The 15,654-nt window shown below is 43.1% G+C and overlaps 1 protein-coding gene across 1 annotated transcript in view; it reads right to left on the bottom strand.

The window, feature by feature from the left end:
• LOC147724345 (uncharacterized) overlaps positions 1–15,654 on the bottom strand; it is a 2,209,372-nt gene that overhangs the window by 66,002 nt on the left and 2,127,716 nt on the right. The gene's annotated exons all lie outside the window — the stretch shown is intronic.

Raw genomic sequence — 15,654 nt, 5'->3', positions numbered from 1 at the left:
CCCTAGGTTTACCCCGAATACAAGATCGTTTCATTTGGTTACACATAGACATCCGGCCCATGGAAAAAACACAGAAAATACATGAGAAGTGATGGATCGGCAGTATACAGGGAGTACACTGTGCAGATGGAAAATTTCTAAGCCGTTTTAACTCATCCCCAGTGTAGATGGTAATAGTATTGTGGTGAGCCGGGGCAGCTAAGGCCTGGGCAGGGTTGGTGGTCCCTAGGCCCGTCCTGGCGTGGACGGGTGTAGACGGGCTTACCTCTGGTGCACCTCCGGCACGCCATGGGTGCGCACGCTGCGCGCAACCGTTGCGCACCTGCATACTGAGGCGTTTAAGTAGGATATGGTGAGTGCCACAATAACACTAGCACACTACCCAAGATGGCGTCTTGGGAGCGTCACAGGGCCCTGGTCCCTCACCCAAGTTGGTGGTCAGGGGCAAACACAGCACGAGTCTCACCAAAATGGTGAGTGATGTAAATTTGTGTTAAAGTGCAGGAGTGCAGTCAGGGGAAATTACAACAATTTATAGCAGCAGAAGTTCGAAAATAAAACGAGTGTACAAATTTCGCTATTAAAATTTTTTACAAGTACAGGAGTACAAACAAGCAGCGTTTTCACTACAGCAGCGTTTCAGCAAGTACGAGTGGCGCGCCTGCCTCCTGAGCCCCTTAAATAAAATTTGCTGAGTGCCACAATAACACTAGCACGCTACCCAAGATGGCGCCTTGGGAGCGTCACAAGGCCCTGGTCCCTCACCCTAGATGGCGTTCGGGGGCAAGCACAGCGCGAGTCTCACCAAAATAGTGAGTGATGTTGTAAATTTGTTTTAAAGTTCAAAAGGGTTTCTTTTCAATTCACACGTTTCTCCTTAGTCTCTGTTACTGCTATTTCGTGAGATTCACTAAAAACCAGTCTCTCAGTTCTGGGCCCGCAAGCTAGGGGCCTCTGGGGCCGTTTTTGGATGGTATCGCACTTCCCAGCACTACTTCCGGATTCACTCGCAAGAGAAACCCCGGGCCATACCACGGCTCACGCTTCTCGCGTGAGCGGACCAACGCGGCGTACGGCTTCTCGGCCACCCGACGAAGCGTACTCGCTGGGTAGGGAGAGGCTAAGCGTACAACATCACCTTGGAATTACAAATTACATCAATCATGTCGTTCGAGATTCAGATATAATTACATTAAACTACACCTCTAAAGCACAGTTCCCAGACTACCTGTTCACTGGTAATCAAACCTATTTTTCGCTAATTCACAAAGCATAATTTTCTGAAACAAAGTCTTGTACCGGTATACAGTTCACAACGGTCTCTAAGCTACAGATCTGCTCATTAGTTCTCTATGTCTCCCACTCTACCTTTGTGGTGAAGCAGTACTCTCTACCATGGGTTGTGGGTTGGACTAGATATAACAATGTAAACACATATGAAGTAATCGTGAAGAGTGAAACACAAGAAGGTAATAAGTAGCAGATGTGCTTTTATAGGTAAACTCGCAGGAAGCAATTCGTGTGAAGGTTCACATCAGTACAAGGTGTGTGGGTACAAATCACGAGGGGTGTTAAATGACTTACAGAGAGAATGTTTACGGATAACACATGGGCGCCACGAATAAGTGAGTCATGTGACATAAGAACTGTATATGTGAATGGTCGCCACATGTCACCCAGGAAGGGAGGATGGATAGGATATACGTAGCACAACTTTATAGAGAGTACATTGGTACCAGAAGTGTTTAGAGGTCTCCTTAGCGTCAGATAAAAAAAGTTGACAATACAAAGGCACTAAGTTCTGTATGAAATGCATATGTTTTGGATAAGTCAGTGTGGAGTAAACACTTTCCAGTTTATCTTGTGTTATTAGTGGTGCAATTTGTGGTGCAACATCTATAGCCATGAGTGAACTTATGAGCAGTGCATTAGGGCAGACATGATCACGTAGCTATCTTAACCGCCAAAACATACATTTCAGGTTAGTTTTAACAGAATTGTACACAAATGTGCAGCCTCACAAAAGGACTTAAGAGTACGGTATTTAAAAGTACTTTTCTATACAAACATGAAAAGGCGTACTATATTGAACATTTTTAGAAATATTTCAAAATGAAAATACGTTTCAGAGTAAAAAGAATTACAAAATGAATATAATTTAAAAACAATTAAAATACATATTTCTTTTTTTTAAACACATTTGTTTGATCTTACATTACGTGGTTTTAAAAATTATGTATATTTAATTATGAATTAAACATCTCTAGAATAAATGACAAATTAAAAAAATTACAAAAGTCAAAGAACACCAAAATGAAAACTAAATAAAGTTTGAATCATGTCTAAAATATAATTTAATATTTATAATCCTACAAACAAAAAATGTATAATACCAAAGAACAGAGGTTAAAATGAAGTTATGGTTAACTATGGTTATAACACATGAACATATATTTTACCCAAAAACGTACACATTCACTGAAAAAAACAGGTTTACTATTCTAACTTGAGCCAAATATAAGTTAGATAAAATACATGTATTGGAGTGGAGTTAGGATCAACTATTCTCAATCCAGTTCCACAAATTTTGGGGAGAGTATATTGTATTTGGGGAGCGGTTGCACTATTCTAACTTTAGTCATACTAAAAAATGTTCTTTTTAAAATATATTTATTAGATTTTTTTGCAAACACATGATGCATATCAACACGCCAAAGAACCACAAGTACATGGGAGTGAATGAACAATCATTCAAAGTTTAAAACAGCACAGTGAAGTATCAATAATTTTGCAGTGACCATTTATCAGTCAGATAATACATTATACCATTGGTCCCCACCCATCACATAAACTGTGCAATTCGGGGCAGTTCCTTGCTGTCCCCATATATATACTATAGTGTTTTAACCAGGGACCCCATACCCTGTAAAACTTCTTTGAGCACCCTGTGGCCTTATAGGTGACCTTTTCAGCTGTCATGTAGAGATCCATCCTGGTTCCCTATTCCCAAAGGGTTGGAGGTCTGGGATCATGCAAGTGTTTAGCCACATCTTGTTTTGCCACTACGAGGCCCAGATAACTAAATAGAAGTTTGGCTCCAGGGACATCACCTTGGTGGGAATACCTAACAGGATATATTTAGGGGCAATTGGAAACGTTTCTCCCAGTATTCTGTTGAATTCCTCCACTTTGGTGTTCCAGTACCAATGAATGCTAAGGCATTTCCACAACATGTGGTTTAACGACCTCCTCTGCTCCACATCGGAGACAACTGGGGGAGTCTGCCCTGCCAAAGCTATGCAAAAGGGCCCAGTCATAGCATGTCATGTGGAGGATTTCAAATTGGATCAGACTAAGTGTAGATTTGACTGTGAGTTCCCCCTGTATGCATCAAGGCTGCCCCGCAGTCTCTATCATCCAGGTCTTCAACCTCTTTTTCCCACCATGCCCTTAATTTTGTCAATGAGCCAGCCTGTTATTATTAATTGTTCTATAGATCCACAACACTGCTTTCTCTTCTATATCTCTCATGAACAGTCTCCCCTCTAATGGTTCATATTCCAGGATATTCTCTATGTGGAGTCCCTCAGGCTTGTTTGAGTTGCAGGTATTTGTGGTGCTGTGTTGTGTTGAGTTTGTAGTTTGTTAAATCACAAACCATGTGTAGAACTGTGCCATAGGGAGTGAATCCGTCAACCATTTTTCCTGAAGTGTCCTGAGGTTGGAGGCCTAAACCCCCTTCAGAAAGCCAATGAAAAGCAGGTTATTTCTCCATGCGCCATTTTCGATGTCATCAACCCTCCAGGCCACATCTTTCAGGGTAGTTTTCAATTCCGTCACTTTACTGTGGTGGGCATGCATCACAACTTCTCTTTCTGATATTTTACTTTCTGCCTGGATTACTCTCTCCGAAACGTTACGAAGATCTTAGTAGAGTAGGGTAACGTCAGACCGGACTACTCCTATTCTCCCTTCTAGGGTCTCTTTTGAAGCATGTATGGCATGCAAGAGCTTCGCATTGTCCGGCATATTGGCAGCCTCCTCTCCTGGGCCAGCCTGGTGTCTCATCACCTGTGTTTATTAATCCATTTTGCCTTGTTTCGTTTGCTTGAGTTCTTTGTATTTGTCCAAGTTGGCTAGGTGTGTGGTGGTGTCTGGAAAGTGGTGTAGGGGGTCCCAAAGTGAAAAGCACTATGGCGGTCATTATGATGGCGGGCGGTTCACCACCGCCAGCTCAACAGTGGTGATCTGCCTACCATCCCAACTTGATTTACCCCCACCATAGTATTATGACGAAGTAGCGCGACGGACAGAATGTCCGTCCGCCACTTTTCTGCCAGTCGGCAATTGTTACGATTGCCTGCCGGGCAGACTTGGCCACTAATATGGTGGCGGTTCCTAGCAGGCACAGCAATCCATATTAGGATAGGTGTGGTAACTGGCCTTTCCATGCCGGCAATGCCACCATGGAAAGAGTGCACAAAGAACAATTGATGGACAGAATGCAGAACAATGTCATACATTCAGCTCAGTACATAGATCTGGGCCTAAATCCAGTATTTTTTTGCTTAGCTTCCCATTCCAATTTGGACCCAGCTATATGCAAATCAGTCTTGACCCTGTGCCCAATGGGAACAGTCCAGCCCGAACTGCCAGGGCAGGTCCTCCCTGGACTGGGGACAAGCACCCGAGGACCCTTTTCAGGCTTTCAGCCCTCATCAGCCAGGATAACTTGACTCCAGTGTTTTCTAAGTTTAGAGAGCTGGTCATCAAACCTGTTGTGAAATAATAAATGAGTTAATATACAAACAACCAGGCGACTCTGGCTTGGCCGTGGCAGACCTTTCTCTCAGTGGTGACTAGCATCTACTGAGGGAGGGGGGGCAAATGGGTGGGTGTGCGTGCGGGCAAAGAAAAAAAAAGAAAACACTTACAGGAGTCTGACGGATGACGTCCTCCTCACCTCTTCTGCTGGGACTCCAGTGCAGGCCCCAGCAAACTCCCACCACCAATCCTGGCCTGATCATGTGCTGTTAATCAGCATGTGAGCAGTGCCCGGATTGGTGAGAGCAGACTCTCTCAGTGGTCCTGAGGGCACTGGATGCCTTCACTTGCTCTGGACAACTGGGTTGAGAGGTTTAAAGTGTGCATGACTGGCTGGCAATCGCCTGCAGTTTCTCCTTCCTGCAACTAAACCTTTCCCTTCGAAAATATTAGTCCTGTGGAGAATCACTTTTACAGAAAATTACCAATTTTAAATAAAAGAAAACAAGAGGCAAAGAAGCCAATGGGCATATAATGTAATGAGAGAGAGAGAGAGAGGGGGGCGATGGAATGTGAAAAAACACAGAACCTTTTAAACTCCAGAGACTATGTTCATAAGACTATCCTTTCAAAAACGTGTATTTAATTTATTGGAAAGTGTCAGGATACTAACGAGACAATAAAAAACCTTGGCTGCGCCCTGAATTCCAACGATTTCTGTCACTCTAGACAAGAGCGCCTCCTCCTGGAATGAAGGCTTCTGCATCATTTCTATCCCAAACTTCGAGGTACACGCCCTCAGGCGAGGCACTCCCTTACTGTAAGTTTAATGTACACTCAGAGACATAATTTCTCATGACAACAAAGACCTATAACCACCTGTTAACAGTTAAATAGATAACACACCGTTGCTGTGTCAAATGACAGGAAACATAGTAAAAGAGGTTATGGGTGATTAAACTGGCTGGCTATTTGCGGTCAAGGTCAGGTTGTTAGCCATGGCTTAGCTCCACAATACCCAAACAATATAATTCACAGATGCTAATAATTTTCAGTTTTCAGTATAAGTAACTTTGGTTCACTGTTGGTAGCCTAGCACTACATGGAAAGTACGAGGCATCTGGTGTTTCAAATCAACCAAACAATAACACATTTAAAGAAGTAAAAATTGCAAAGTTATGCAACACAAGAGAAACGTTTAATTAGAAAAAACGGAAAACTGTCTTCTAATAGTGAGGAAAAATGGGAAATGTATAATTGAATTATAATATAAATAATGATGCATCAAACAACAATGGAAAATAGATAAATGATGTCTAACTGCAGTCCAATGTTCTGATAGGGGACTAGGCGCTCAATGTGGTCGACCTACACAGGTATAATATCTGAATAGGATAGGTGATTAGGACCAATGTAGAGTTCCACCTTCACAATTTGAACCTCCTCTTTTTAATCAAATTTAAGTAGGATCAGTTGGGAAGCTGTATGAAAGCAGCACTGCAGCCCACTAGTAGTGTTTGAAGTACAGGGTCCGGGTAAATGATGTATCACTTTACAAGGGACTTATCTATTTTACAAATATGCCAGTAGGGTATACACTGTTATTATTATGTTTATGGGAGAAGCACATGCAATTTAGCACTGGTTAGTCGTGTCAAAGTGCTCAGAGTCCTAAAGCCATCAAAAAGAATCAGCAAAAATGGGAGGCAAAAAGTTGAGCGAAAGACCATCCCAAGGATGGCAGGTCTAACATATCTCATCTAATTATGATAAGGATCCAAATACAGAGTTGCCACTGCAACTAATCGGAGCTAAACATAACCTAAACTCCCTCTTCGCTTTGCAGGCGGCACATGCTCAAATCTATCTGAAGAGGAAGAACTATGAACAGCGAGAGAAATTGGACAGACTCTTGGGCCTACAAATGAGAGAACTAGTGTCACAATCTGTCATGCTGGTGACTTGTACTGAAGGGAGAGATTTTCTCTCACACAAAGTAGATGTAATGAGGGAATTTGCCTCATTTTCTGCCACACAATATGAGTGGAATCACTCTTGTACTATACACTTGGAGGAAAACATTCTATGAGAATCACTATGCTCAAGCTGAATGAAAGGTAGCAGAAGTCTCTGCAAGGGAGAATCACGACAAAAGAATTAGAGAAAGATATTGAGGATCAGTGCACCACTAAGGCCTTTTAGGATGACTGTTACCCAACAAACTTTTACAAAGCCTGCAAAACCAAGGGATTGTGGGCATTAGTTGATTTGTTCAATGAGGTGAACCAAGCTGGACAATTATGACCAGAGTTCAACCACACCATCATTTTCCTGATCACAAAACTGCACAAACATCACTTGACGTGTGCTGGCTATAGACAAATTTCACTCTTAAATATGGACATGAAAATTCTAAACAAGGTTCTAGCTAACAGGCTCAACCTCGGTGCTGGAACTGGCACTTTTTGCAGGGTTATCCCCAAGCATTTTACCTTCCTCTTTCCTGTTTCCTGACCTGTTTTTGTTGGTTTTATGACTCTGGGCATTTTACCAATGCTGAACACCGCTAAAGTGCATGTGTTCTCTCCTGTAAACTTGGTAAGATTAGTCTAGACCCGTTTGGCATATTTAGTTTACTTGTAAGTTCCGTGTACAGTAGTATCACATATACCTAGGGTATGTAAATTAAATACTAATTGTGGACCTGCACCGCTGCTTGTGCCGCCCACGAAGTAGCCTTTCAAACCTGTCTTAGGCCTCTGCACGGCCTGCATGCACAGTTTACTGCCGCAGTGACAAGGCACTCAAAGGGTCTGCCAGGTCTGAAACTCCCCTTTTACTACATATACATCACCCCTAAGGTAGACCCTAGGTAGCCTTATGGGCAGGGTGCTGTGTAGGTAAAAGGTAGGATATGTACCTTTACTGTGTGAAATGACCTGGTAGTGACAAACAGCCTATTTGATTTCTCACTGATGAGAGGCTGCTCCTCTCATAGGTCTGCATTGGGAATTCCCTGATATATGTTTCAGTGGTAATTTCTCATATGAAAGGGGTAGCGTGGGCCATGTTTGGTATGTTTGGAATAGTAGTAACACATCTTGTTTATTGGTAACAGCGGATTTGTTATTACTATTTTAGAAATGCCACTTTTAGAAGTGGGCCTTTTTGTGTGCTTATAACTCTTTGTGCCCTACCCAGTAGCAGCTCCTGGAGGGAGTGGTGCGGGCCGCGAAGCGGGGGAGGGGCATTGTGGGGCGTATTAAACTCGGGCATACGGCTGTTCGGAGTTAGGTAAATAAATAATTAAATGAAACTAATTAAATTGTGCACGCTGCAACACATTTGTCTTGGGATTGAATGGGGGTGTTGTGCAATTCTAAAAGTTGTTTAAAGTGCCCCGCAGAACAAAGACTTGTGGAGTATAAGTACAGCGGCTGTGACTCCATATTTTAGACACTGTGTACACTTGTGACCAGACGCTGCTGGTTCTACATGCTGCTCCATAGGATAGCTGTGCTGCCAGGTAACCGCCACTTTGACTTTGCCTTGTTGTGATGGCCTGCTTAAAGGACTGCCTCTTTGCCAGCAGGAACCCTGTGGGCTGGCCTGTAGCCTGCTTCCTGTTGATTGTGCCCCAATGGTCTCCTAGGCCGTGGAGATCTGCCCTGTGGTAAAGAGAGATTAGTGTGGTGAGCGATTTATGGATTGGGACTTCCCTGGTTCACGTTCTTGTGCTGAGCTAGAAGCTCTGTGTTTTCAGCCCTGAGGAAGCTGTCCTGCTCTTCCCTGGGTGCAATTTGCTGGGGACGCTCTCTGCTACCCCGCTGTGGGCTTGAGTTCTGGGCATTGCCTAGCAACCGCTGAAGCCAGTGGCGTTTGAGGAAGGAAGCTGCAACCCCACCCAGCAGGACTTCGAGCCAATCATTGAGAGCACCAGCGCTCCTTCTCCTTCTCCTCATCCCTTTCCGCTCTCCCCTCGTATCCTTAATTCTTCTTCTTCACCTTCCATCTCTCTTCTACCTCCCCTTACTCCTATGCTTCACAACCCTGTCTCCCTTATCAGCGATTCCACCCTCTTCCCTCCCTCTGACCCTACAGTCCCATACTCCTCCCCCAACTTCCACTTAGCCCAGTGCCTGATGCCTGTTCCCCTACATACACCTTTCCTAGCATACGGTACCTATCCAACACCTTCTCACCTCTTCTCCCCATTCTTCTGGCACTCCTTTGACCCCCCCTCCCTCCCCTCCCTGTACAGCTCAGTCTCCTCTTTTCTCCTCTTACCTTTGGCCTTCCTTTGGCCCCCTCCGTCCCCTCCTTGTACAGCCCCCTCTCCTCTCATACTTCCATATCTCCGGCCTTCCTTTGAACCCCCTCCATCCCCACTTCACCCCCGCCCTCCCTCTCTATTCCTCAACTTACTCCTTCCACTTTTAATCTCTACTCTATCCCTATGCTCAACACCAGTAAAAATACCATTGTAACACCAACCACTCCTCTCTAACACCATACCTTACCTTCGACCCCTGCACCCCAATACCCACCCCACCCCACCACCTCTCCCTGTCTTCCCTGGCCTACTGCACTCCCTCCCTTAACCAGCTAGCCTCCCAACATTTCGTGCTCAGCCCTCCTCTCCCTGGAAAATAAACTCAATTCTATCATGTCTTCCATTTCCCAGCTTGTAGCTTCCATCTCACTTCTAAGTATTAAGTTATCCCACTTCCCTAACAACCTCCAGAGGAGTTCCCGGCTCCCACGCCCCAATAAAGCCAACCATAGCCTGTCCTTCACAGACATCACCAACTTACTGGCTAGCTACAAGACTACCAACGTCCATCCTCCTCCACTTTCCCCTATTAATAATCCTACTAAATTCTCTATTCAGACCATCTTTTCTGTCAGATCTATCGAGCCTCCCTCTTCTCCCCTGGCACCCTCTTACAAGGAATCTTATCACCATCTCCATTAAAAGCCCAAACTCCCCCATCACCAAAACAGTTGCGTCAGATCTGCATTGTTTGCTCTACATCTGAAGATCTGCAATCAAGCACAAACTGGAAATTTCCGACACTATCACCCATCACAATCTTGACAGGCTCTTCCTCACTGAAACCTGGTTTAATGACTCCGCTCATACTTTGTTTGATCTTCTGTTACCTACCAACTACTCTATCCTCAGAAATGACAGAACTGACAAAATTGGGGGAGGTGTCGCTATAATTTTCAGACACTCCCTTCAAATTAAAGTCCTTCCTACCATCCTCTTCCAGTACATTTGAATGCCTATCCCTAGAACTTCAAGTACATCCCGGCTCACCTTTCAGGTTCCATGTCATCTACCATCCACCCAGTAACTGCTCTCTCTTTTTGGAGGAACTCACCAACTTCTTTAGTGACCAATTGTCTCAAAGTGACAGACAGATCTTCCTGTGTGACTTCAATCTACATTGGGGCTCTTTGGAAGGCTCGGCTGCCACAAGCTTGCCACTTTTCTATCAGCTAATGATCTTTTCCAACACTGCACAGAAACTACACACTCTAAGGGCTCAATTCTGGACCTTGTCATATTTAAAGCAGACCTGCTCATTATTGCTCTCCCTGTCCAAGTAGACTGGTCTGACCATTTCCTCATTCCCTTCCGTTTTCATCCATTGCAAGTTATTACACTCGGCCAACCCAAAAGGGCAACTACCAGGTTCCGCAACAGTAAAAACATTGATCTTGACACTCTGTGTGACTCGGCGTTGCAATCCCTTCCTAGACTAGACCCTAGCTGGGATGTCAATGATCTCATCTCCCATTGCCTCTCAGTCCTAGCAGTCGAAATCGATATAGTTGCCCCGCTCCAAAGAAAAAGAAGAGACCCTCCCCTTCAGCACCTTGGTACAATAAAGCTCTCTATGAAAAAAGGAAAAACCTTAGAATCTTGGAGAAACAGTGGAGACAATCTACATCCACCACCAACCTCTCTCTTTTATGTTCGGCAAGATCCAAATACCACAAGGACATATTCCATGAAAAAGCATCACATTTCAGATCCCTCCTCGACTCAGCCAAAAACAGTCCCAAAAAACTATTTGACCTAATCAAAAACCCACACTGCCCTCCCCAAACCATCAAGCCTGAGGATTCTTCAAAGAAAGCAGCAGAATTCGCTTTATTCTTTGATGAAAAGGTAAAATCACTAGTGGATCAGGTCACCCATCCCACCCAAATTGGGGAACAAAAATCCTTAGTCACTTGGTAGAACTTTACCGCAATCTCGGAAGATGACCTCCTCAAATGCATCCTTGAAACCAAAACCTTCAACCATTCCTCTGACCTCATCCCTAGTGGCATCACCATTGATTTCTACACCAATACTCTCTCTTACTGGATCAGGCTAGTTAACCTCTTCCTCAGTCAAGGCTCCCTCTCTACTACCCTCAAAACAGGACAGATGATGCCTCTTCTAAAAAAAACCTCCACAGATGCGAATGACCTCAACAACTTCCGCCCCATCACCAACCTCCCTTTTCTTTCTAAAATCACAGAAAAATGTGTTGCGAAACAACTTTCCCTACATATTATGGACAATATTCTCCTTGACGTGTTCCAGTCTGGCTTCATCCAAAATTGCAGCACTGAAACAGCCATGCTGCAAGTGATTGAGAATGTGCTGCATATACTTGATTCTGGGGAATCGTGCCTTCTGATTCTTCTTGACCTCTCTGCAGCCTTTGACACTTAATCACAACACCCTCCTTAACACTCTTCAACAGAGAATGGGTGTGGAAGGCACAGTGCTTAAAAGGTTTGCCTCATTCCTCTCGGAGAGATCCCAAATGATCAAGATAGCGAACAGTCTTTCATCTCCATTGGCGGTAGGTCAAGACGTCCCTCAAGGTTCTATCCTTGCACCCACTTTGTTTAATCTCTATATGGAACCATTGGGGAACCTCCTAAGTAAATCTGGGATCCACTACCATCTCTATGCGGATGACACCCAAATCTACCGCAAGTTGTCTTTTGCACACAATCTTTTACTATGCAACTCTACTCTCATCTCTATTCACAACTGGATGTTAGTTCAGCAACTCATTCTCAATCCCACCAAAACTGAATTCCTCCTCCCATCTACCTCTCTCTCCCCTTCTCCAGTTCAATCCTGGATGGATCAGCTGAATGTACTGAACAATAAACCCATCATTGTCGACAGCGCTAAATCCCTAGGTGTCATACGTGACCAAAAACTCAACCTAATCTCCCACATCAACTCCACTGCTAAGAACGCACGTTACCAGCAGCATCTTCTGTGAGGGATCAGTTGGTTCTTTCCGGAGAAAGACCTAGAAACACTGGTCCAATCGCTAGTTCTCTCGAGACTGGATTACTGCAATTCTCTTATGACTGGCATACCCAAATCTCACCTCTCCACCCTAAAATCCGTCCTCCACTAAGCAGCTCGCTTTATTTCAGGATCCAAATGAAAGGACCACATTACTACTATCCTGTCTCCTCTCCGATGACTTCCCATTGAGGCAAGATCCATTTATAAACTGTCTGCATCACCCATAAAGCCTTGCACACTTCCTCTCCTCCTTACCTGGTGAATAATCTGAAAATGTCAGGAGGTTTGAGACCCTCTTGGAATGCGGAAAAGTTTCTGCTGGAGTTCCCCTCCTTCAAAAAGGAAAGATCGATGGCTCAATCGTTCTCAGGTAATGCGGTGAGAATCTGGAGCTTGCTTCCGCCATTGCTCTGTGCCACCACCTCCATCCAGATTTTCAAAGCTGACCTCAAATCTCTTCTCTTTCAAAGATATTCTCAGATAATACCCTCATTTTCAGACCCCTCCAGCAAGTTAGTTCATCATTGTAAATTTGCAGCATTTTCTTAATCATTCCCCACCCTTGATTGCTGTGTCTGATCTTGTGTGATTGCCTATATGGTTTTACTCTACCTCTCATGTTTATTTTTGTGACTTCTATTTTGTACCATTTCTCTCATGTAACGTAACTGGTTCTATTGTACAGCGCTCTGACTCCTCCAGGTAAAGTCTGCGCTTTATAAAAATGCATTAAAAAAATAAAATAGCGGAGAAGCCCAACTGAAAGAGGAAGAACCAATACAGAGAGCATAGAAGTTCCATTGATGTCAAGAAGCAGGCGGGTCCAGTGAGGAAGGCCATGCCCACCCCTTCCTGCAGCTGCTTCCGGAGGGGCTACCCCAGAACGTGGGACAGATCCACCAGCTCCTTAAGAGCACAGGGTGAGTCAGGCCACAGGCAACGCCCTCTCTGAGAAGTGGCACCAGCATAGCTCCCCTGCTGGGGAGACCAGAATTGCTGGTAGCTGTGCAACACTGCCAGGACTTCCCGCTTGATTGTTTTACGTGTTGTGGGAGTCTTCCCCACTGTACACCTGTTGGGGGGGCACTTGTTCCTGGGGACCTTGCAGGGCAAGCCCCGGCAGGCCCCCAATTTGGAACTGTCTGCCTTTGGCAGAAACATCACTGGGAGTACCTTAATCCCAGTCATAGGGTCCAGATGCTGCTGTGCCTGGTATCCATGTGTGGGGTACCATATAACATTTAAGAGAAGCGCAGGGCTGCTGTCATATGTTTCTTCCACATTTCGGGCCCTGATGGTGATATATGTATTGTTTTATCTCCTAAACTGCTTCATCTAGATGCTCTGAGGGAGAGATGTATGATGTGTTTAGGCCTTATACGGACAAGATAACTAATACATTTTCAGAACCTGCATAAACGGGCATTGATGTAACCTGTGCAACCTATAATGTGTTAACTTGATGGCGCTATCTATGCTGTTATGACCATTGCCTAGTGGAAAAGTGATTTTATGATCTATGTGACAATCGCCATGATTGTGTGACTATGGTCAAAAAGTGTTTTATGGACAATACAGAGGATATTTTATATACCCTTGTATGGAGTCTCTTTTTGTGGTGTGCCTAGTGAGACACTGGTGTGTGTGTGTGTTATGCAAATGCTTTACACATTGCCTCTGGGCTAAGCCTGACTGCTTTCTTCCCCTGACTAGAGAGATGGGTTCTGCCTGCCTTAGGTGCATACTCTATTCAACCAGAAACCCAATTTCCAACACTTGGACACTGACACTCATCCATATATCGAAGGCAGACTAGTAGACCCTTGTGGGATAATGAGATGGTACTGTAACAACTGTTGTGGCATGTCTACAATGATTAAGATGAAAAGGTAGCCCTATCCCTGCATGCTAAGAAATCCATTGACTGGGTAACCTTTTTCTACCACTACAAAACAGGAGAAGTATGCTCTTTTTTAGACTAAATCCATAGGATTTACACCTATCATATGGCCGACATTTCAAGAAAAGGCTTTCTATCTAATTAATTTCATACCAAAGTGGGCACTTCTCATTCTCTTCCAAATATTTATGTGGGTCCTTCAAACCCCTAGAAGCCAAAATACAAAAGACGTCAAGATATACAAACCCTGGCAGGGCCAAACAGGATTCCAATGTACATGGGGGATGTCCTAGTGACATTGTCGAAACCATCTGAGACAGTAATAAACATCATGGCCTAACAAAGGGGGTCTCTCTTTTCTTAGGCTCCCTAATACATTGGTTTAAAAGTCAAGCCCACCTTTATGACCTCAACAATAGACACACCAGCCCTTGTGTCTCATAACTTTCATATGGGTCCTTGGGTACTTAAAATATGTGAAATACCTGAGCATTTTAAAAAAACACAGGACTGACCAACATGATACTTGAGAATATCTGATTACTATTATCAAAAGTGGTTCAGTCATAGAATATCAATTTAAAAATCATCGATGTAAAAAATATCGAAAGAAATATAGATAACAAAAATATCGACTCCCATACCTACACAGATAAGTAGAGAAATATAGAATCAAAAATATTGATGTTCAAAATATAGATGTAAAAAATATACATTTTAAAATATATTTGAAACAAAATATATATTAAATGTATTAAATATTACTTTTAACCAAATAAATTACATGTAATATAAATGTTTACAAAATATTCCAAATAGACTTAATTAAATAAAATAAACACACAAACATAATAATTTATACATATATACATATTAACTTTAAAATAATTAATAAACTATTATCTCAAATGTATTTTACAACTTTAAAATGATATAAAAATAATATATACATATATATATATATATATATATATATATATATATATATATATATATATATACACATAATTTAAAATATAAAAAAAACATTGTACAGTAAATTAAAAAATTAAACTATGAAAAAATATTTAAACTGAAACTGCCCAATACAATCAATGCAACAGTTGGAAAATTGTTGGATGTCAAAATAATGAACTGTATTATTCCAACTCCAGTGAGTGCAACAGTAGGGAAAGTGTTGGATACCAAAGGGGCAAAAATTACTATACCCACTCCAATGAGAGCAACAGTGGGGAAAGAGTTGGATAGCAGAGGGGAAAAACGTACTATTCCCACTCCAGTGAGTGAAACAGTAGCGAAAATAGTGGATAGCAGAGGGGTGAAAATTACTAAACCCACTCCAGTGATTACAACAGTAGGATAAGTGTTGGATAGCCGAGGGGTAAAAATTATTATTTACACTACAAAGAAGTCAACAGTAGAGAGAGTGTTGTATAGCGGAGTGGTAAAATAACTATTTCCACTCCAGTGAGAGCAACAGTAGGGAAAGTGTTGGATAGCAGAGGGGAAAAAAATACTATTCCCAGTCCAGTTAATGCAACAGGAGGGAAAATGTTGGTTAGCAGAGAGACAAAAATTACTATTCCAACTCCAGGTAATGCAACAGTGAGATAAGTAATAGATAGCGGAGAGGTACAAATTACTATTCCCACTA

This window comes from Lissotriton vulgaris, chromosome 4_1 (assembly GCF_964263255.1).
Source record: "Lissotriton vulgaris chromosome 4_1, aLisVul1.2, whole genome shotgun sequence".
Classification (NCBI taxonomy): Eukaryota; Metazoa; Chordata; class Amphibia; order Caudata; family Salamandridae; genus Lissotriton; species Lissotriton vulgaris.
Note: the sequence above shows the minus strand (reverse complement) of the source record. Positions and strands in the feature narration are given on the sequence as shown.